The 24,624-nt window shown below is 39.7% G+C and overlaps 1 protein-coding gene across 11 annotated transcripts in view; it reads left to right on the top strand.

Moving 5' to 3' along the window:
• ESRRG (estrogen related receptor gamma) overlaps positions 1–24,624 on the top strand; it is a 481,625-nt gene that overhangs the window by 13,451 nt on the left and 443,550 nt on the right. The window contains exon 1 of one of the 11 annotated variants that reach the window (XM_082217707.1): positions 22,111–22,236. The exons of 9 other annotated variants lie outside the window; for them this stretch is intronic. The gene's annotated coding sequence lies outside the window, so the exon portion shown is untranslated. Of the gene's footprint in view, positions 1–22,110; positions 22,237–24,624 lie in introns of those variants that run through there. One more of the 11 variants, XM_082217713.1, reaches the window with a different exon arrangement.

Here is a 24,624-nt window from a genome sequence, read left to right as displayed (position 1 = left end):
CTTCGGGATTAGTATTTTCGGGTTGCACGCTGTGGTGACCCGGAAGTAACAGAGTGCATTACTTCCGGGTTTTGCCGCTCACACATACGCAGATGGTCAAAATGATGTCACGCACATGCGTGGAAGCGGCGAATCACGACCTGCGCACAAACACGCAGACACGGGTTGCGTTCGCTTCAGGATGCGAATGGGGCTCCGGAACAGATTCCGTTCGCATCCAGAGGTACCACTGTATTTTAAACAATTTTAGTATTATATACTCTGAGATATATTGAGAAGTAGTGTGGTAGAGCATTGGACTATGTTGGACTGGGAAGGCCGGGGTACAAAGTGCCGCTCAGCCATGAAGGTCAGTGGGTAACCTATACTTAACTATCTCTCAGCCTAGCCTACCTCAAGAGTTGTGAGGATAAAAATGAGAAGAGCAGATAGCCTTGTGTGAACTCCTTGTTTGAAGTGTAGGATTAAATGATTAAATAAATAAAATAATAAATATACTATATTGTAGCATAAAACATAATGATTTATTTTTTAAAGTATAAACTTTCATAATTTCACCATGCTTTCATGCATGCACATATTTGATACACCTTTAAGGTATGTGTAATTATAAAACTTATGTTTGAAGATTGTTTAGTGGAAACAATGAGAAATACAATTATGCTATATAATAAAATTGTCCAAGAAACATTGAAAAAAGAAAAAAAAGCTATGAAAGATATTTTTAAGGACAAATTTATATCCAAATTTCTTAAGACACAAATAATCCTCTACTCCAATTTGCATGATAAATGATTTGGGATGCCTAATTTGAAGTAAGAACTCCCTAACATAGAAGAAATAAATAAAATACATGCAGAATTGCTTAGTTTTTTTTTTCTTCCAATAAGGGCTTTACTTTTATGTGAGAACTTCTGTATCTTATCTCTCATACAAAAAAGACTTTTAGAAGCTCAACATACCATTTGGTCTCAGGCATGATTTTCACGTTGGAACCATTCTATTCATTTCTACAGATCAGAAACGTTAGTAGAGAACAATGTGGATATGAGTCACTAGCAAACAAGCAGCAACAAGAACTTTCAAATGAATCCCATTTGTTTCTTTAGTATTATTTTTAAGCATGATAAATAAAGCTTCCAGTCAGCTCAGGATGAGAAATCTTCAGCCCAGTTATTCTATTTTATAACATACAAATAAAGCAAATGTGCAGCATAAAGGTAGCAGTGGTGGGATCAAGAATTTCAGCTAGAAGCTGACCTATCTGGAATGTTGTTTCTAGAAGGTGATGCTAAGGAATTTCTTATTGCTCTAGTGACAGCTTTGCGGGGTGGGGGGGTGGGCTGGACACAGGTCCTGGCCTCCATTCTTTGGAACACCTGCATGAAACAACTGGTTGAGGATATCCAGGGACTGGGGTGAAATGTCATCATGCATACAATCGCACTGTATTGCTGTAGTCCTAAACATATTACTACAGACTAAGTACCATTAAACTTGGTGAGGCTTATTATCTGAGTAAATTTGCTTAGGATCATGAATTAATTTTTCTTACAATCTAATTGAAGGGCCAGTTAAATCAAATACATGATAATTAATTCTGACGAGTGTGTCCATTCCATTTCTGGCTAGGCATTCAAAGTATGAGCTCACTCTTGAATAAGTGTTCAGGTTTCAAATAATATTTTTATCTCCCTAAACCCATAAACCAACTTTAGCAAGGCAGGAATAAGACTTAGAAAGCAGACAACAATAAATTAAGTCATATATGTCACTTTGCTGTGTATAGCATAATATATTTGTTGCTGAATTAAAAAAAAAAACTTCTATCATTTTAATCTGTAGGAAAAATCATATACATAAAGCTCATACCTTGGCTTCCACTGTGTTGTGCCTCCTCCAGGAAGCAGTCAAAATTACCTCATCCTGCTGTCTGCTGCCTGTCAGTGGCAACATCTGACATCATCACAGAGAAAGTGAGGTGGATGACCACACTGCTTTTATCCAGACAGCAACATTTCAGCTAGACACTTCCCCATCAGCTTGATGGTCAGCTGGTCAGCTAAAAGCAGTAGTTCAGGACTAGAAGGGAGAAAAGCAGGGCCAATCATGGGCTTGCTTCCTGCATGAATTAAGAGTGGTGTTTAAAATGCTTCCTAAGAATGATGAGGACCACATACTGGTCCAATTCATTGTTTTATCATTATAGGGATGAAAGAAGCTCATATAACTGTGAAGAGCTTGTAACATAGTTTAGCATTACACCTGAACCCTAAACTATTATTAATCTTAACAAGATGTAGGCAAACTCGGCCCTCCAGATGTTTTGGGACTACAACTCCCATCACCCCTGACCACTGGAGGGCTGAGTTTGCCTATGCCTGATCTGAACCATAGTTCGCTGAAACAAAATAGCTTCATAATTCATAGACATATGTTGACTTCTTTCAGCTAAACATAGTTAAGACCAAACAGTTTGTCTGATTTTGGACATGATGGTAAACTACCGGTATGTTTAAAGCAGAATAAAAGCTTCTGAACTCATTCTCCTGGTGGTGTGAGTGGAGGAGGAGGAGGAGAGAGATGAGTGCTTGAGCCACGAGAGGCTAAGTTAATTTTTGTAGTGATATACCATTGTTTATTGTTACATCAGAATGTGGCTGGTGTGCAAGACAGAGCTGAGTTTCAGGCTTGTGCATTCCTTCCTCCTTCTCCCCCTTCCTCTGATGTATAACTTAGTCAATGCTCACGAAAAGAACCTTTTATCTTGGTATTTGTTTATAGTCACACCTTGAGGGTTGCCATATGAACTACAGTTTATTGAGGTTTGCCTAAATCACCCTTGCCCAATTGGGTGCCCTACTGAGGTTTTGGACTACAAGTCCCATCATGTCTGATTATGCTGGCTGAAGCAGATGGGAGTTGTAGTCCAAAACACCTGGAAAGCACCAGACTTGGGGAAATCGATTCAGATTCTGGCTTATCACTTTAGCCATTAGCTAGCCCAGATACCTAGTTTTTATCTTGTATTGGCCATACAGAGTAATTTCTATATGTTTAAAAAGCTTTAAAAACCATATTTATTCACATGAAGTAAGAGTTGAGCTAGAAAAAAGCCTAAATTCTTGTCTTTTTGGTATGTTTTGCTTCTTGGTGGACAAACCACCCAGAATTGCTACCCAACTACTCTAAAATTCTCGATTTCTAAGCTCTTTTTTTCTGGGCAGCCACCATTTCCAGCTAAGGGAGGTAAAAAGCAATAGCATTGTTCTGACTCTAAAGCATTTTCCTATCTCTATGAATATTGTTGCTTCCATGTCAATCATATCTGAGATGACCCCTATTTTCTCACCAGCTGTAGCAGTAGAAGGTGGGGAGTTGATTTGTTCTTCTCTAAATTGCCCAGAATGCTATATGCACATGTGTGCACATTTCTGCAAGGAATACAAACTATATATCTGTATGCATAGATATATATGTATATGTAGTTATAGATTCAGATATAAACAATTATGAAAACTGAAAAGCTGCATTAGCTAGTATCTGAGATGAGCATTGGATGGCCAGTCTCAAATCTATGAAAAGCCAGCCAACCTGGTCATATGGCAACCCTAGAGACCATAAACAAATGCTAATAAACAGAAAATATACATTTTATAACTTTTCAAAACAACAGCAACTGGATGTCATTATTAGTTACTATGAAGCAGCTGGCTGAACATTGTAGGAAAGCCAAGTTCCATACACTTTACCAATACTCCTATAACAGTTTATAAATAACATAGTTACTTGCACCTAATGCAGCTAGGCTGCTTATCTTCTTTAACAGGCTTCTCTGTGTATATCCCTCCCTGTGTGGGCAATTGTGCATGCAAACAGCCACTGATCACACCTGAAGCTGCATGTGTGAACCCTGGTAATCCTACCCTCTATTACAGCATCCAATCTCCCTGCTCCCCCTTGCCCTCCAAACAGCTGATTAGAAATATTCCAGGATCCCAGCTTCTTTTACTGCATGACTTGCTGTTGTTTGATTGAGGTGTTGGCCCACTTGGTGCAGTTCTTGTTGATCTTTAGTTTTCTTTTGGTAGGAATATCTGAAAATGAGAAATATAACAAAATTTATAATATGCATTTCCCTGCTGGTCTACTATTTCATTGATTTGCTAGCTTGTGAACTGGCAACTTAGCTTTCTCCAATTAAGTTGTTCATCATCATAAGTTTATTTCAATACTGCTTTTTGGCCAAGGCCCCCCCAATGTGGTGCAAAGATTGATATAATATGATGCAGTAACTACAGTAAATACAAACACAATAATTCAATAAGAATAATATATAAAAATCCAAGGCACACCATGTATCACACTCTATACATTCATGAGTAGTATTAGTGCTCTCACCACAACACAACTGCCACCTGCTGATGAACTGTCAACACAGTGGGATTCTCCTTGAATTCAGCTGCAGCTGGGACAAAGTTCTTACAGTTGCTCTATGGGAACAAACAACCTTCTGGCTGCTCATCAGGCTGCATTTCCCCAGGTGCATTTCTCCCAGCCAGCACTAGTCACAGAATCATAGAATTGTACAGTTGGAAGGGACCCCAAGAGTCATCTAGCCTAACCCCCTACAATACAGGAGTCTCAACTAAAGCATCCATGACAGATGGCCATCTAGACCTCTGCTCCAAGAAAGGCGAGTCCACCACCTTCCGAGGGAGCCTGTTTCACTGTTGAACAGCTCTTATTGTCAGAAAGTTCTCCCTAATGTTTAGTCATAATCTCTGTTCTTGTAACTTGAAGCCATTAGTTTGGGTCCTAGCATCTGTAGCATGAGAAAGCAAGCTTGCTCCATCTTCCATGTGACAGCACTTTAGATCAGATCTTTTCAAACTGTGTGTTGCGACACGTTAGTGTGTCGGCTACAGTATGTAAGTGTGTCACGTGAACACTCTCCACACTTCTTCCAGGGCTGGAAAGCAGTTAGTTTAACCCCCAGTTTGCTAGTAAAACTGAATTACTGTGTAGTGAAATGATGCATTTCTAAAAAGTGTGTTACCAACATGAAAAGTCTGGAAAGCTCTGCTTTAGATATTTAAAGGTGGCTGTCATATCTCTTCTCAGACTCCTCATTTCCAGGCTAAATATATCCAACTTCCTCAATAATTCCTCTTAAGGCTTGGTTCCACACCCTTGATCATCTAGGTTGCTCTCCCCGTACACATTCCAGCTTGTCAATATCCTTATTAAATTGTGGCACCCAGAACTGCACACAGTACTCCAGGTGTGGGCTGACCAAGGTAGAACAGAACAGTACTGTTAATTCCCTTGTTTGGTACACTATACTTCTGATGATGCAGCGTAGAATAGCATTAGCTTTTTTTGCTGCTGCATCAAACAGTGGCTACTAAGACCCTAGATTCTTTTCACATGTACTACTGTCAATCCAGGTGTCCCCCATCTTATATTTGGGCAGCTGATTATTCCTGCCTTAAGTGTAGAACATGACATTTGTCCCTTTTGAAATTCATTGTTAGTTTTGGCCTAGTTCTCCAATCTGGTCATCTTGAATTCCAGTTAAGTTTTATGTGACATTAAATTTGCTAATTTGGCCTTGTTCTCAAATCTGGTCATCTTTTGAATCCCAATGAAATCTTCTGTGGCATTAAATTTGCTAGTGTGGTCTTTCAAGAATTGGAAGGAGCTGGTAGACAACCAATCCCTTTAGTCGCAGACCTATTGATTAAAAACCCTATGACTGATCTTTACTGTTGTGTCAGTTTCATATACTAATAGCAAACTAATTCTCCATGTGTGATTTCTTCTGTAGCCAAAACAGCACCATAAGCATACAAGAGGAAGGTATCTTCAATCTTAGGAGAACCTCAAGGTTTGCACAAGTACAAAAACAAGATAAAAACCTCTAAAGGGAGGGAGAACCAAAAGAGGACTGAATTTACTTAATGGCTACACAATGTGATATGAATTTTTTTAGGGACTAGGAGATAAAACTGAGGAGGAATGAGTGGAATACAGTAGCCAAAAGAGGGCATAGCAGGCTGGAACTCTAGTCTGAACAGGAGCACTTCATGCTGCAACATTAAAAAAAAAAAAGTTCCATTTATAATGCATTTAAATTTACTAGATTTCACACATTTTGGGGAGAAGAGAATGGAAGAATGTTAGTTTGGCTTCTGACTTGAAGTAATTGTGGTTGCTTGAAGTGTTAGGACAGGAGTGAAGAACCTTTCCACATTCCCTTGGGAATGTTAGAGATGGTGTACTAGTGGGAAGCGTGATGTGGTGCAAAAATGATTGGCATTTTTGCAGGACGGCCTATCTCTCCACCCTACTCAGTTCCCTCCCCCCATTTTTCTCCTCTGTTAATATAGCCTGAAACTGATTGCTTGCCAAGGCTTCACCTCCTTCTGTTTGTTTCAACTCTGTCCATTTACATTTCCCCACTTCCCTCCCTCCTTCCCACTCTCTGGGTTGCCCTACCCATTGCAAGCCCCCCCCCCCCAATGACTACCATGTAGCAGCTACTTCTCTTTCTCCACTGCTCTTTTCTCTCTGTCATGCACATACACAAACATGACATGGAAGAGGAGTGGTCAGAAGAGCCAGGGTGGCTTTAGCACATACACAGAGTCACATACAGTCACCAAGCTGCTGATTCCTTCCTTGCCACTGTGTTACGACATTTCTGGCTTGTTAACCATTTTGTTTGTAGATTGCATTAATTTTTTCTTTCGTTCTGCTTGCTAATATTTTGACTGTGTTTTAAAAATTTTGTTGGAAACGTTTATCTCTTGTGCTTTGTGATGGTTTCATCTTGTAATAATGTGACACCATTGAATGGCCTTTTAAAATCTTCTACAACTGATCATTAGATCATTAGATATCATTTTCAATGTTTCCACGATTAAATCAAAGTTGAAGGTTTGTTTTACTGATATTGATTATTCAACTGACTAGTTGATAACTACTGATTTATAGTTTGTGGAGGAATGATTAATTGATTTGTTTGTATCTGGTTCTGCTGGGAGATGATGAAAGGTATAAAAACAATACCTCCCAATTTAGTTCATTTTGCAACTAAATTCAGTCAGAAATCTGGATCAAAATATGTACATGAGTCTAGTTCTATTTTAACTCTTGAAAGATAAAATATTTATTTTGTCAGATTAATGGACTGGAATAGCTTCAAAATACTGATAAACAAATAGGATAGAAATGTAGCAGAGAAAATAAAAAGTTAAGAAATAAAATTTATTGGGGAAAATAATGCTAATCATGACAAAATACAAGAAGAAATGAAGGTTAAAGTGAATATGTGTTAGAATGAAAGAAGAACTGGTCATTGAAGTTAACTGGAAGAGTTAACTGGTCATTTAACTGGAAGAGTTAAAAAATAAAGTTAGAGTAATTTTTGGAGAGAATACCTCCAAAGGCTCATTTGACAAACCATGGTTCTCTTTCATGGAAATATGAATATTGTCTTTCATTCTTTTTAGGACTGGTACCAGAGCTGAGGCTCCTTTCTGTCATAAAGCTAGATATTCTGGTTAGGATAAAAGACTGCATGATACATTGGTCAGATTGCATAATGATGTTTCAAGAAAATCAATGCAATGTATGGTTTGGGAGAACCTTTGAAATGTTATGTAACTCTCTTGTTCAATTATTATCTAATTCTTACGATATTCTCTATAAGAAGAGTCAGTTAAAGCTTATTACTTGAGTCTTATAATGAAAATCAATTTGTGACAGGAGACATTTCCCTTTTTAAGTTGATTATTTTTTCCAGAATCACACTTTGCATGTTTAATCTTTAGCACAAGGATAAAGATTTTTGGTGCTGATTTTTGCAAGAAGCATCTAGCTTTCTAAATCAGCTTGATTCTGAAAGAAGAGAATTTGAGGCAAATATAACTTCTTAATTTGGGGTTGTGCTAGGAGCAATGTTAAGAGGGGAGTTTCAAAGAAGGACCTTTGGTGAGAAGTCATGAAGGTTTGGGGATCAATTTGTAATGTAAGTGCCGGTTGTTGGCTTTGAACTGTGGAATTATATAACAATATTTGGTCCGTACATGTAAATTGTGGTTATATCCTCTAGGTTCAGTTTGTATTGATTTTTGTATTTTTTTAATCAAAGGCTTGGATCCCAAGTGTCCTTCCATTTCTGAAAGGGCTTTCAAGGCAGTGGAAGTTCCTGTTGGTAGAAGGCAATTTTGGTTAATTCCACCATGCAGCCCCCCACATTCCATCCCAACACAGTTGGGTCCGTCAACCCTCTATAACAAATATTTAGAGGATGGGTGGATTTCAGCAGGGAGGGAAAATCAGTGAAAACCAGCTCTTCCCCCCTTCCACCAATAGAAGCATCCCATGACTGGAGTTTTGCTCGCTGCAACTCAGAAGTCAATTCAAAATACTGAAATTCCATAGACATATATAACAGAGAATAATGAGTGGGAATATACAAATATCAAAATAAAAATTAAGATTTCCTATCATTCTGCAAAAAAAGAGAACTCACCTTAAAGTGAATGTCAATGCTGATTTAATTCAGTTATCTAACACACATTTATACAAATGTGGATACAAAACAAGTTAATTAGAAAAGGAGTATATAAAAAAGGAGAACTGTGCAATAAAGTAATTAGTATGCATCGTCATATCTGTTCAAATGATACTGGCAACAAATATAAGACTAATTTCCCTAACATGTCAGTAATATAAAATACGTGAAGTATCCATAGAGCAATATTAACTGTTTTGATGACACACTGGTAATAATGGCTTCAAAATAGAACTGTTCTGTATTGGAGTAGATGACCTCCAAGGTCCCTTTCAACGCTATAATTATATGATTCCATAAGCGGTTAATTGTATGGTTTATACCTGGGTTTGGTAATATAATTTACATACAAAAATATGTGCTAAACAGACCCTTTAAGAATTTAAAGTCTATTCTGTGTTAGAAAGTACCTGAATGTGTCTGTGTGTCTGTGTACATTTGTGTTTGTGTGTGTATCACTGTTACCTTGAGACAGTATGCCAAGGTCAACTCCTTATCCTTTGATTATGGACTGGTAATCAAGTTAAAATCTGCAGTGCCTTGTTTTCACTGTGTTTTGTCCTCATAATATAAACATGCTTACATTCCTCTAATATTTGATTTTTCTAAGCATTTGACCACTTATCCAATACATTGTGCGGGTTTTTTTGAAAGGCTGTTTGTAAAGCATTTTCAATACTGCAGTTTGTCTCAAAATAACTACAGGTAAAGAAAGTGATCTGCTGAAGTTTAAAAAAGAATTAAAAATGCATCATGTATCCAGCAGACTGGAACGTTTTATAATGTATCATGTCAAAATATAATTAGGATGAGTGTAAATTGAATATTGCAGGTATTAAGAAAAGTAATGGAAGGATCTGAAGGCTTTCTTACATTTGCAGAGAAGCAGGTCCTCACATTTATTTTTGTGTGATGTATGAATTCTCTCTCAGAGGCAGGTCAGCCTATAAGCACATTGGAAATCCTCCTTCCCCTGGTGACTGAAGGCAAGACCAGCCAGGAAACAAAGGAGATGAACTTTCCTCTTGTCTTCTACTTGTACACAGATAGCAAAACCAATCTTAAACTTACATTCAGTCAAGAAAGGGAGGAAGCTAGCTGGCTAGGTTTTGTCCCCCTCCCCCATGTTCTCCATTCTCCTTTAGTTTAGATGGATCAAATAATATTTATAGTAAAGAAAATCAAGGAATGCAGGCCACTTCATAAGTTATGTGTGTAGTTTGTACACCTTATGCTAGCGACCTTGGTCCATAAGAAAAATCAAAGCATATTAGGGCAATATTTTTATTAGGCCAACCAGAAAATCACAAAAGTATGCAGGCTTGAAAGGTGAGACAAATGTGCTTTTAAAGACACACACACACACACTGATATAAAACGATGTGCTCATACAATTGAGTTCTATGGGGGGAAATAACGGTTTTCAACTGGAAAGACTGCCGAGAGGATCATAACTTGCTCTACTTGCTCTCCCAGGCAAAAATAGTATTTAGGGAGAACATTCTTTTATTTACTAACTTGGTTTTTTTTTTAATGGCTGCCATTCATTCCTATAGGGAGAAGGGAAAAAAACTGCACTTTGGAACGCTGCTGTAAACTACCCCACACCCCTGAAATTAGATGGCTCAACTAAGAGGGATCCATAGAAGTGGTGCAATGTTCATCTATGTGAATTCACTGCGCTACTCTTGAGTTGCTGTGATATGGGAATCTGTTTCTGCATTGCCTGTTACATTGACGAGCATTTTTTGCCAGTCTAGAATAAACATGAATACACCCTAGTTTTCCATTCAGCATAGATTAGAACCCCCAACATTATAGTTCTGGGGGAATATTACCAAGATCATATAAACAGAGATTAATTACACATTAACACTCCTTTACTTAACATTTTATTTTCAAATGTTATTGGGTAATGAATGATAAGGAAAAGAATGCCCTTACTAGTCTTTCATTGCACCTTTATGAAGCCTTCTTATTATTTAATATTTATATGTATTTGGTTTTTTAAAAAAAATAGAAGTGTTCACTTTTCTGGCATTTAAAGTGCAGCAGGAGAAACATGTTTTATTACGTTTGAGTCACCAGGCTTAGGGGAAACCCAAGGTTTACCAAACAACAAGAAGATTTATCTTTTTAAGGGAAATAATCCTGAAAGGCATGGGAAGAACCACGAAACAGCTTAATGAAGATTGATCATGTTTTGTGGACACAGACTACTGCCTACATTGGGAGAGGGAAAATAGGAAGTGTGTAGGGTGGAATTGGAAAGGGCATGGCTGGCTGGTATCTTGAACAGGAGCACCCCACACTGCAACATTTTGTTTTAAGTCCCACCAGCAGGACCTAAAGTCTCTCCCTATCTCTCTCCTCGGTTTATATACCCCCGTTAAAAGAATTCTCAGCCACATACCTGAATAATGTATTCCCCATTAATGTTATAGTTAGCAGTGCTTAAGGTTCCTCTGTGCTGTAATCAGGCATTCCCAACAGCAGCTTGATGTCAGATAGTAAACATCCTATTACAGAAAGCAGCAGTTTAGGCCTGCAGTGAATTTTCTGCTTTTTCTAAAAACAGGAACTATAATCCTAGAACATTTCAAAAAACGAAAGAATTTAATTTCTCTCTTTCCCACCCCTTTTAAAGTTTATTATGGTTTAAGATCTCACAATCCAAATTTGATGAACATGGTGACATTCCCAGTTTTAGAGCTGGCACTATCAGGCAGCTACTGGACATTCCAGTTGGCTGGTTGAATCGGCTGGCATGGGTGGGGTTGGGGGTATAACCAACTTGTCACAGATCCCAACATGCTGTCACTCTTCCTAATTAAGTTAATAAAACCTGCAAATTAACTGAGGCTGTCTAGTTTGTTTTTCAGCCCAGAACAAATCCCACTGCCCTGCTTTAACATGTATTTCCCCCCCTCCTTTGTTGTTCTCCTTTATCCTTACAATTTGGTAACATTTATTATGATATACACAACAGAGTTGCACCACTAAATGCTCTTACTGTACTGGTGCCCACAGGGAATTATGCAAAGGCTTGCAACCACCTGATATAATTCAGAAGTTGAGTTTAAGAAGTATTCGTCTTGGGTTGTACTTTTCAGGATTCAATAGTCACAAAATTGGCTGGCTCCAGCTTTCATATGACTTTGGCAAGGCAGTCTTTGTCTTATGTAACTGGGTCCCTGGCTACCATTAAAAACTTCCCTCAGTGCTCTGGAGAGATCCTGTGCCATGTGCTCCATAGTACTGTGAGAAATTTAAAATGGCAGGCAGCTGCTATACCCCCTAACTAGTGGTGCAGACTCAAGGTCAGCATCAGCAATGGGACCTGTTGGTGTGCTTGAGACCCGGGAGCAGCTGAAGGATGACTGGTGCTGAAGTTGGCACTGACCACAATCAGAAGTGTTGGATTTGTCTTGATTATCTGCCAACTTTTCCCTTTTCTTGCGAGGAATTCTATTCAGAATAAGGGAATTTCCCTTAAAAAAAGGAAAACGTTAACAGTATGTCTTGATATGAAAGCAAAAATTAATAAAAGTAGTAGCCATGGCTGTAGATTTTATCAACAGGATAAGATACCAAAATCATCCAGAAGGAACCCCTGCAAAATCCGTATAAAATGCAAAAGCAGCAAGTGGAAAATATTTATTTTAATTTAATTTTTATGCTATATTGGAGGAGTGAGGAATGATTTCAGCCCAAGGACTGCATTCCCTTCTAGGCAATCTTATGGAAGCCAAATGGGTGGGGTCATAGGCCAAAAGTAGGCAAAGCAATTAATTTTATCTTGTACAGTAGGCTTGTTTCTGGACACACTCTCTCACACAGCTCTGTCCTCCATCCAGACAAGCAAGAGGCATGCTCAGAATTCAAAGATACGTTCTATCAAGGCAGAAACATTCAAGGAAGGTACAAAGTACAGTGGTACCTCGCTTTAAGAACAGTCTGGTTTAAGAACTATTCAGTTTACAAATTCTGCAAAACCCGAAATAGTGTCCCGGTTTGAGAACTTTACCTTGGTCCCAGAACAGAATCTGAACAGTGGAAGGGTGGCGGGAGGCCTCATTAGGGAAAGTGTGCCTTGTTTTAAGAACGGTTTTGGTTTAAGAACGGACTTCCGGAACGGATTAAGTTCGTAAACTGAGGTACCACTGTGGAGACAACAAAGTATGTGGCCTAGGGAGAGTCCCAAGGGCCAGATAGAGATGTCTAGAGGGCCTCATTCAGCCTCCAAGTCTGGAGTTTCCTATCCTTGCTGTACTAGTCTGCTTCTTCTGATATTTCACTTAATGCTTGAACTGTTAAAAAGCCAAAGTTATCTTAAAAGCACATTTTAGAGGCTTAAGCTAAGATTAAGATGGAAGGCATGCCACCTCTGATCCTTACCAGTCTCCTTTTAGCCTGCGGTGGCTAGTCTTTTTTGTGAACTGCATTGAAAGGCAGTCACTGCTCCAAGGGCCATGTAGTAGCAGTAGGTTTGGCCAATCTATGTGGGCATGCACACACACAACACATATAGAACCTACATATATAATTACCACATGTGCACATTCACCACACATATAGTATACACTCACCAGGCATGCAGTCTCCCAGAATTCTCTCTCTCTTACTCATACTCTTGCATGCACTAACGTACATACAGAGGCATACATGCATATGCAGAAACAACCATCATTTCCAGCTATTCCCATTCTAGTAAAAGGCAGTATTTCCACCCATCCTCAGTCTAGCACTGTGGTGGAGGAAAATGCTACAGGCAGAGGGTTTTAGAGATCTTCTTTAAAGGTCTGTCAGAGGGAGTGCATATATTTGAATATAAACTGTGTTTCCGTGTGCTCTGGTTTCCATCATGGTGTTCCGTTGTGCCAGAAGCGGTTTAGTCATGCTAGCCACATGCCCAACCCCATAATCACCTTTGACTGGACTTAACTGTCCAGGGTCCTTTACCTTTTACTATATATATATATATATATATATATGCAGGTTTTGGTGTCTTCGGGTGTCTTCCCGTGTAAGAGTCGGGGTGTCTGTGCGACGTTTCGACGAGGTCGCACAGACACCCCGACTCTTACACGGGAAGACACCCGAAGACACCAAAACCTGCATTCCTGTACCCGTGAAAATCTACGAAAGCATATATATATATATATATATATATATATATATATATATATATAGGCTTATCTTCTATCTCGGCACTGTGGTGCTTAGTGCTGAAAATGGATATAAACTAACTGCTCTTTTTAGATCCTCTCTAAAGGGCAGGTAAAGGAATCGTTTATCATTCAATCACATCAGCAGATAAAGTTGCAGGGGTTTATGGGCCACAGGCTAACCACCCCTATTTTAATTAGTCAGAAGGAAAGTAGAGTTCTTAACTTTCTGTTTCTTAATTGTCAGATTCCTAGGTTGAACCTTTGACACTCCTGTGCACTTCTAACCTTCCTGAGCAAACTATTCTCCCAACAACTTTTGACCCGTCTATGCAGAAGTTTCCTGTGCATACCTTTAACTTTCCTGTTAACATGTGTCCCTGTATAGAATAATCTCTCATACAAAAAACAACCATTTTATAGTCCAAACCCCAAAAGAATGTGGTTGAAAGTCCTATTCCTTCACCAGATGTCATGGAGACCTCTGATTTAAACAGCCCTGGACTGAAGTGCTGGAGCTGGTGTGTTAGTGGGGAGAAGTAATGCAGAAATGCATAGACCCGATATTTGTTCCCAGTTTGCTAAACCATTTCTCTCTGCTTTTATATCTCTTAAGAGTTGATTCACACATGCAGATAGATCATCGCTTGATATTGCAGTCATGTGAAATCAGGCCAACTGCTGAGTGTTGGGCTATGGTCAAGATAATGGTATTTTGTGTACAATTTTTTATTACATTTATATCCCACCCTTTGCTCAGAGTGATGTGAATAGTTCTCACTTAACCTCAGAATAATTCTGTAAGGTGGCTTAGGCCAAATTTAGACCCTGTCATCAAAAACTAAATGGTTCTTACTGCAGGGCTGGAAATAACTTCTCCTTAACATCTTGAGAGAGCCAATCCCAGGCAAAAGGGGCACAACTGTGCTAGATTGAGCAATAATCTTACTCAGGGTAAAGCATCTTCATATGCTCACCAAACCTAAGGTGTGTTTATGCAGGCAAGATCATAGAATCCTACTGCACCTCAGATTTTTATAAGAGGTAATGCTTTCAGTGTATATGTACTGCTATTCCATGGATTTCATTTTCCACAGCGATAAAACAATGCAAATCTCTGTGACATAGAGAATTTTTTCAGTACTCATATGTAGCTCTCAATGGATTTTGTCATGTTTGAGAATCAAAAGAAAGCTACACTCCTTGATATGAATACAATGACTCCTCTTCTTTACACTTAAAAAAAAATGCAGTCTATGGTCTTTAAGAATGCTGCACATTGATACTGCCATTGTATCCAAATGATCATTCACCTATACACTGAATATGGCATCATTTCTTTTTTTCATATTGTGAATAAACTATTTTGCTGTGTTGTTAGCATCCATTCTAAAAGCATTTATCTCATTGATGGTTTTTGCATCATTGCTCATGGAAATTCTTTTTCCATATCAAATGGTTCTCCAATTTCTAGGGCTTCTTTAGTGTATTGTAAAATTTTAAACAATGTGCAACTATCTTTTGCTTTGCTTATTAGAAACTCATGAGTTACTTCCAGCATAAACACACAAAGTACAAAAGTGCAATTGGTTTCAGTAACACATTCTATCTGAGCAACTCAGGTTTTGCTCATATATATAGGATAGCCATTTCTAGTTAAATAAAGATTCATTTTACAATCCTGCCATCTCTGTTCAATTCACTCTTATTCCAATTGGCAAGATTTACATTTTGTTTTAAGAAGGAATAATAAGTGTTGCAAACCTCTCTATCTCAGTAGTCCAGAACTGCCCAGCAGACTTTAGATGAAGTTAGCATTAAGTAAACTTCAAAGAAGCAGTAAATGTCTGTTACACAGAATAACACTTCCATTGCAGTATCAATATGCTGTCCTCCTTTGTCCAATCTTTGGTCTTCCTGAGCCTTGGCCCATTGATTAGAAGTAAGCATAAACATTCCCCCAAATATGGCAGGCTTTCATAAAGAAATGGACATAAAAGTGAATCTGAGAAACTTGCACTTGCATTTTGAATCTTAGTTCATCCTTTGTATTCAAACATCACAGAGTGATTTCTTCTTGACCCTTGTTAGGTTACCAGATTTGTCAAGGCTAATTCTTACATTTGCTGCTAGCCACTAACTAGTAATGGCTAGGAAATTGTTAAGGACTTTTCAAAATCCTGAACGTCAGTTTCCCCAGAATCTAGCACAGTAGACTTGCTTATGCAAGGTCTGGTGATCAGCAGTCTGGAAACAATCCTCAGGCAGATTGGTCTGTCTACTGATCAGCTGGGTCAGACACAATTAATGACAGACACAATGCTGCTTACCTCTGTAGTATGTTATATGACCATGAATAAAGTTGTTCTGGATCATGGATAAAGCAGACAATTTCTCCCAGGCTGGCAGAGTGTGTTGACAATAATTACGTTTAAAAATGCCTCATTTATTTTCTAAGGTACATCCTTGTAACCTTTGATCCCTCAACTTAAGTTGTTGTCCCCTGTCCATTCTATACCCTGCCCTCTAGCCCATTTATTCTCACAACAGAACTAGCTCAGTTCTAGAGTCCAGTGACTCTGATAACACCTTCATTCTGTGCAAATTTCTAATTCCCATAAAGGTTTGTATCATAAAACAAGCCAGCATGCTTTCAGTAAAGTTTCTGCTGAGCTTTAAATCATAGGGGCATGTTTTCCTGTTTAGATTGAGTAAGACTTTCATTTTTGTAATGTTCCCATAAAACAGTTATGCTGCGTGAGCTGGTCGCAGATCTCACTCAAACCCATTTTTATACTGGCAGTACTGCTGATTGCAACAATGTTCTCCACAGCTTGTAACAGTGTAAGTCAATCAGAATAATATCTCATCCCCTCAAAGCCCTATACCCTGTCATTCTGTAGCCGCTTCATTCAGGTCTTTTAGAAATTCCTTATTATTAATAATTAATTTTAATTAATTAGATTTCTATACCACTCTTCATCTGAAGATCACAGGGGGGTTTACAATGTAAAAACACAAAACTACATACCATAAAAACAAACAAAAACAATAACGCCCCTTCAGGCAGATTAAAAGGCCACAGTTTAAGTAGTCAAAGGCCTGGGAGAAGAATGCTTTTGTTTGGCACCTAGAGATATGTAACAAAGGTGCCAGGCAAGTCTCACTGGGGAGAGCATTCCACAAGGGGAAGCCACCACAAAAATTAAGGTGATATCATTAAAGTGATATGGCCAATGTTTTAGTAAAATATTGCATCTTATAATTTAATAGGCCCAAATTATAATTTGTATACTATATTTTTAAGCTACCAATGTATCTGATATATTAAAATATATATTCAATGAAGTAACTCTGATTTAAGCCTTGATTGTGTGTTAAAAGGGGGAAGAGATTGAAGGAACATAAATATAACCCAACTCTCTTTTGACAGGCAGTAATGTGAATTAGAACTATATTAGAAAATATGGGCCCCTGTGCAAACACATTTTTATGTATCCGTGATAGGACCCTGATTTTTATCCCTCAGCTATAGCTAACCATGCAACATAGCACATCTCTCCAGAGAGTCCTGCAACACTCAGGAACTTCAATCCAGATGGTAGGTCTCCCTAGGCATATATGACTAGGCATACATCAAAATGCATATCACTAACACATGAATGTGGATCCAAGTCATGGATTAGAAATATTTTATATTTTATTTTTCATTACGCTTGTATTCCAACAAGGAGCTCATGTTAGTATACATGGTCTGCCCTCCTGCTTTAATCTTCACAACAACCATGTGGCATAGATTATGCTAAAAGTGAGGTTCATGGCTGAGTTGGGGCTTGAACCTTAGTCTACTTGACCCTAGTCAGGCACTCTAAGCACTACATCACACTGGATCATATTTTATGACATATTCTTCAGGTAACCGCAAATAAATTAATTATCCCCAGACATTCTTAGCATGCTTTTCTTCACACAATCAGTATTCTTTTATCAATATATTATGATTTGTATGACAGATTCTCTCCTTAAAGATCATCACATTTGGGCTTGTGTATTCTTGTAATGATGTTGAGAATAGTCATGGTGTGAATGAGCAGTTACATGTGCACATGACTATATAAGGCTGCACTACCTTGGCAACACTTTTTAGAGTCATTATGTCATGGGAATCACTGCCATCCCATGTAATCATGTATACATGCATATACTTCCAGTTCATACATCATAGTACTCCTCAATATGCATAACTAAGACATACTTATTGGAGGAATTTCAGCACTCCCATCACATGTACAAACCAGCCCTAATTTGTTTTCATCATGTACTTATTCCTATAATCAAACTTGGCAATATTTGGAATTGCTTTAAGTGTAACCAAAGGTCTAAATGTGTCAAGTATAACTTTTTACTCCCACCCCTGTTTTGCTCCAGGTGCTCATAAGTTTCAAAAGCATGCTGCATGGGGATATTTAGCATTTCAGCCAGAAGCTCAAAGCCTGCTGGGCAAGTGCAGCTATTTATTGTATATTATAGCTCTCTTGATTATGGTTTTGCACTGCAGTCTAAGTATACTTGCTCATGTGTTTCTAACTCATATTGTTCTCAATGCATAGATGTACAATACTGCAAACATATTACATTTTACATTAATTTGATCATTGTTGTGTATAGATCCACATAGTCTGATAGCATTTGAGATCTCTTTGGTTAAATGCCTGGGTGGTTATTGGATGCCTAACTGCCATCAACTTGGAAAACTTGCATTTTGTTCAGTAACTTCAGCTCATTCACACTGTATACATTCAGCTCATTCACACGGTGTACATTCATACAGTGCACATTATACACACAAACATACACTTTCTGATGTATATGTGTTATGTGCAGTGTAGACAGATGAGGGGCTTTTATATTGGACTTTTACCAATGAAGTTCTTTGAAGACAAAGCTGTAAAATTGAATTTAAGATAGTGTATGTTCAGATGTCTGGGCAAATGGCCTTCAGTGTGAACTGATTTCCATATTGCTGCCACACTGAACTCTAAACAGCACCATATATATTAGCATATAAATATTTGATTATTACTTTCAAAAGTAAATTGTTTGGAACCCTGAAGGATGCTTGGAACAATGAAACATTCTAAATAAGTACAAATTAGTTGTATTTATATGTTATTATAGATATAACTGGTTTAAAAGGATGATTATTTATGTTAGCTTTGAAAATGCTGGGTTGTTGTTTTAAGCTAGAATCCTAAATAGAATTACCAGTACATCAGTCCCACAGTAGATAGTAGAAATTACTTCTCAGTAAATATGCATAGGTTTGCACAGCATATTTTCTTACATCTGTTTTGTTCCATATTAGGTGAATACTAGCAATTTATCACTGTACCATATGGATATTGTTAGGTGAGGGCTGTTCCTGACAGGGAATGATTGGTTGAAGTTATAGACTTATATAAGTTTGTGTGCATATAATAGCTGGTCCAGAAAATGCAATTACAAGGAAATTGTTGGACTGCTGATTCCTCTAGTGATTTTTGCAGCTACTCACTGCATCCTAAACTAGTTCAAAGTATGTTAAACTGCATGATCAAGACTGAGAAAGCAGGAGATACTTTGAGGCTGCTTCTATATGGCACTAATAGGATGTTCTAAAAAAAAAAATAGAACCTGTTGTGCTGTATGGAGTATTATAATATTCTGAAATAAATGGCATCTCACAATCCAGTACCACCAGTACTGACAGCATATAAATCAATTGTGCAAGAGTACTTCATGTGAGGTGTCCAATTTGTTGCAGGAGAAATCTACCCACCATACGATCTGGATGCCTTATTCTTTTTCTTTCTGATAGTACTTGGCAACAGCCTGGTAGGAGCATTTGGCACTGAATCTGGGCAGGAGCGCACATGACAGCTGTCATGGGGATGACACTAAAAATGGTACCCCTAAAGTGACAGATCTGTCTCTGTGCTGTAATGCACAAAAGCACTTACTGCCTGGAGTTTTGCCACCACATTACAGATCACCCTGCCCTTTCTCCAGGTTCCTGGTGGTCAATAGTAGGTGGTGATGGAGATTAACAGTGGATGGGAGGTTACCACAGAGTATTTGTATGTGTTACACCTGGGAGACACAACCATTTTAGGTGACATTTCTTCGGCACTAGTGATGTGCTCCACTGCCTCAAGTTTGACAACCTGTTATGTACTACTGAACCCACCATAAGTCAGTGTGGTTAGAATGTTGGACTAGGAAAACCAAGTTCAAATCTTCAAGCCATAAAGCTTCCTGGTCATTGATTGCTGGAACAGTCACCATTGTCTCAGTCTGTCTAACATGCCTCAAAGTTTTTCTGAGGTTAAAAATGGGGGGGGGGAGAGAAGTTTGAGCTGCCTTGAATTCATTGGAAGAAAGGTGGGATAGAGAAGTAATAAACAGACAATTTGTTGTGTTGACTGCTACTGTTGCTCAGAGACGCTCCCAACATGCATTGAGATTAGTATACCACAACTCCAAAAGTATATAAAAAAATTGCTTGAACCAACATAGGAATCTGCCTTATATGGAATCTAATCTTTGGTCCATAGCTCTACAATGACTGGCAGCCAAGCACCTAATTTTAGGTAGGGGTCAATTCCAGACCTATCTGAAGAGGCCAGGGACTGAACCCAGAGACTTTTGCATGTGACGTATGTGCTCTGCTATGAGAACTACAGCCCTTTCCTAGATACTTGCTAGTGGATTTAATCTGATTGTTTCAAAATCTGGCAACCGATGATGGCTATGCCACGTCACCACTACGCCAGAATTTTCCTGTTAGTTGGACCTTATCCAGACGGTAGACTATGAGTCAAATAGATGGACCAAGAAAAGTACATGGGAAAGAGCTCCACCTGAAGCTCCACCTTAGGCATAAATAACAGACATATATCTTTCATCACGAGTTCAAGCAGCAGTTTTCATAGTGTCATGAAAAATTGGGGAGGAAATGAAAAAACATTTCCTGCTATGCACACACAGGTCTTTCCACAGGCATTGATTGTGGCCATGGTTCTTTGGTGGATGTTGACTACCATATGACAAACACTTGAAACCAAGCACTGTTGAAAGCACTGTTGAAACCAACTGATGCATAATATACTGAAACCAAGTAACTGGTCATAACATTACAGGACAAATGAGACCTGCCCACAGTTTATTTTTATATTCTCACAATTTTGATATGACATAGGCAATTAATTACAGTTTGAGACATTGATTTGAGCGATTTTGGTTATTCTAGAAGCACTATTTCTGTGGCACAATCAGAGCAGAGCAGAGCAAACCAGTCCTTTGGGTTCCAGATTTGGAAAGACTTTCCCGTACAGTAGTTCTATTATTGTAATAACTAATAAATATTGGATGCAATAAAAGCAGTTTAAGCAATATTTTATTACATTTGAAATTTTAGTAGCTGGGCGAAAAAATAAAAATGCATCCCCCAAACGGGTTCTCACCTGCCCCCCCCCCTTTTGTCTAGGCACTGGGGTATGTTCACTTGTGTAATGAAAATACAGCAGACAAACATTCAACGTGGTTAATCAGATGAATGGGAAAAGACAAATGAGGAAATCATTGGGATTTGGCAGGATCCACTGACTGGATCTGCATATTTTGATTATGGAATAATGACTGGGAGGAATGGTGCCAGTTGGAGGATATGTTGGGATCTCTAAATGCTGGTGGATTCTTTCTACAAACAGGCAATAGTATTTTCTCACCCAGCCACCCAGCCACCCACCAAGCCCCTTTAAGAACGGCAGCAGCAAGAAACAACACACGCAGCCACACAGGCAGACTCAAATCAATGCAAATACAACCGAGCAGGCTGCTAACGATCACCATGATTATGCATAAGACGATCTTCGGGCATTATTACATATATATTTATATATTTTAAAAAATGCATGCGAGAAAAGTGCACATACCAAGTAATGATCTCAGAGAGAGAGAGAGAGAGAGAGAGAGAAAGGAAGGAGGGGAGGGGGGGACCTGGCAGCTTCCCCCTTCTCCTGCCAAGTTATCATTGAGAAAACAGACAGGCAGAGTGACGTCCTGGGTCAGACTGAGTGCGGATCGACTCTACCAAGGAAACAGGGAGGCCCGTGCATCCTTCGGGTGCCCACCGCCGCCTTTCTCCCCCTCACAGCCGGCTTCGCCTGGTGCGGAGCAGCCGTTTAAATGGACCCCGTGCTGCGGGAGACCCCGCCGATCTCCGGGCGAGAGCTCGAGGAGGTGGCCTCAAGCTGCCTCGGGCAGGCATCTCCCCCTTTTCTCCGGCTGAGGTCGCGGAAGCCCAGTTAAAGGAGGCGTGTGTAAAGATTTTGCAATGTCCCTGCATGGGGTTGTAGACTTTCCTAGCAAAGAAACCGGCTTCGGCTTCTTTACAGTCCCCGACGACTCACCTGATTAAACCGCCTGCGGTTCTGCCCTGACCAGGTAAACCGAGTCCACACCTTATCTTATCATGCACATCTGAAAACTAACATTACATCTGGGGCATCCCCCCCCCTTTCCCTTTCCCCCCCTTTCTTTTTTAGATTGGGAAGAGCCGAACAGCTGATAGAAGCTCTGTTACACTCCTCCCCCCCACCTTTCCACCTTCAGACCTGGTTCAATTTGACTTGCTCTCGAGTCAGTTCCTTTTCATAGAAATCACACAGTCAAACCAGCCACCCGGGCTTTATTGATTTCTCCTTCTCCCCGCTCCCCGCCACCTCTTTACCATTTCTTCTTTTCTTTTTAAGGATAGCTTGGGGTTTTTGTTTGTTTTTCTTGCGTGCTTTGAGTATGGTGACAGATTCCATTCCCGCAGGTTTTTGTCCTGTTCCTGCCCTCCCCAACCTTTCCTTTCCGTTCATGTAAGGGGATTTATTTGCTTAAACAACAACAACAACCAAAGATCATTGCAGCTGGCTAGGGTTCGAGGAGCCACACTCATGGGGCAGTTCCTCAGCATGCAGAGATGGAGGCAGAATTAGAAACACCGTACGCTGGTGGGAAGGGGGAGAAGAGATTCTCGGGGCTGGAGTGAGAGGACTTGACTTTAAAGCTGTTGCCAGTATGGTGTGCCTGCAATCGCAACAAACTGTATTGTTACTGTTATTGCTCTTGTTGTTATTATTAATTGATCTGCGGCTGCTTGGAATGTGTGACTGATATCCTGTGTGGGTGTGGGTACGTCTGCGCGCCTGTCCCACCACTCCTAGATTCCCTTTCAAGGAGCTCAGAAGTTCCGCAGCTTTGCCAATCGGCTGCTACCTTGGCTGCCTCGCCTCCTGGATTACCAAGGGCAGCGCGATCCGTCCGCGGGAGCTTGGGAGGTGGCACACGGGGAAAGAGACATTAGCACCTCACCCCACCACCGCTCTTTTTCTTAAAACACTTTCTGATGAGCGATTTGCAGGAGCCAAACAGGCCTGCCTGCCAGTTAAATACTAGGGGAATTATTCTTATCTATCCCCCTCCCTCTTATTAATATGGTTTTATCACATTGTGGTACCGATTGTGTGAGGTAGTGCTCTCATGTGCACTTATTTAGGAGTAACTCCAATTGAACTCAGTGTGATTTACTTTTAAGTAGACATGTATTAGAATAAGTACCATTGAACAAAGTGGGTCTCAGTTTCAATAAAATATGTATGGGGCTGGGGAGCAGGAAAGAAAGCTTGCTGTGTTTGTGTTGAGATTATGTGTGTTTTCCTGCTCTCTCTCTCTCTCTCTCACACACACACACACAGAGCAGTTAAAAAATCAAGAGGGAAGAGGGAAAGTGACATCTGGCTTGAGGTTCATGCAATCTTCCTTCCTCTGAGTATCAAGGTTTAGAGAGGTAGATGATAATTAAATTCCGCAAAGGTCCCAAAACTTGTGGCAGCAGAAGCTGTATTGGTCAAAAGGGATTCCCCTGCCCCCTTTATACACATTGTGTCTTGCTTGTGCTGTTTCGGGGAGTTGTAAATCTGGAAGGTGGGAGAGGAATGGGACATCTTTCTATCCAGGGAGCTGCTATTTGGCAGGCGGATGACCTAGATAACTGGGCCCCTCTTGTGTGGGGTGTGGTAGTTGGGCCCTTATGTGGTGAGAGGTGCACCTTTCTTCTGTTGTCTTACATATTATAGTTTATTATACATACGTGCTGCAATCAATGTACAATGTGCATTGCACTTTGCATAGTGTCTTAAGCAAAAAGGTAAGACCCTGAGGAGAGGGGTGTTGAGAAAGTCAGAAAGTGAAAGAGAGATGAGCCTCTTTCTGCGAGAGATGGCTTGGGAGAGCTATGCACCATTGTTTCATGGCTTGCTTTTGTCCCTACACACAGTGGCATTTCATCCCTACATGTAGGCATCACACTCTTTTTTTCTTACAAAGAAGGAAACAAGTGTGTGTGTGGGGGGGAAACCCCACATTAAACTACCTATATATGTATAGCACATAAAGCAGGCATCCTCAACCTCGGCCCTCCAGATGTTTTTGGCCTACAACTCCCATGATCCCTAGCTAGAGGGCCAGTGGTCAGGGATGATGGGAATTGTAGTCTCAAAACATCTGGAGGACCGAGGTTGAGGAAGCCTGACAAAGTGTCAGGAGCACGTTTTGTGTGTGTTTTGAACAAAGGCATTTGTGCTTCTGTGTCCTCCTGAGCTGCAGGTCTGGGAGACCTTTGTGTGTTTTTAAGCTGTGAGTTGCTATTAATGTGGTGGATTCTGCTCCTTACAGTTAGCTGTGACTGAACATGAAAACATACTTGGGAAGTTGCCAGTGGGTTGGTGCATTTTCTCTCAAAGGTTAAAGAAAGAAGAGGGAAGACAGGAGGAGGGGAGGAGG

This window comes from Podarcis vaucheri (genome assembly GCF_965113315.1).
Source record: "Podarcis vaucheri genome assembly, chromosome: 3".
In the NCBI taxonomy this organism is placed as follows: Eukaryota; Metazoa; Chordata; class Lepidosauria; order Squamata; family Lacertidae; genus Podarcis; species Podarcis vaucheri.
Note: the sequence above shows the minus strand (reverse complement) of the source record. Positions and strands in the feature narration are given on the sequence as shown.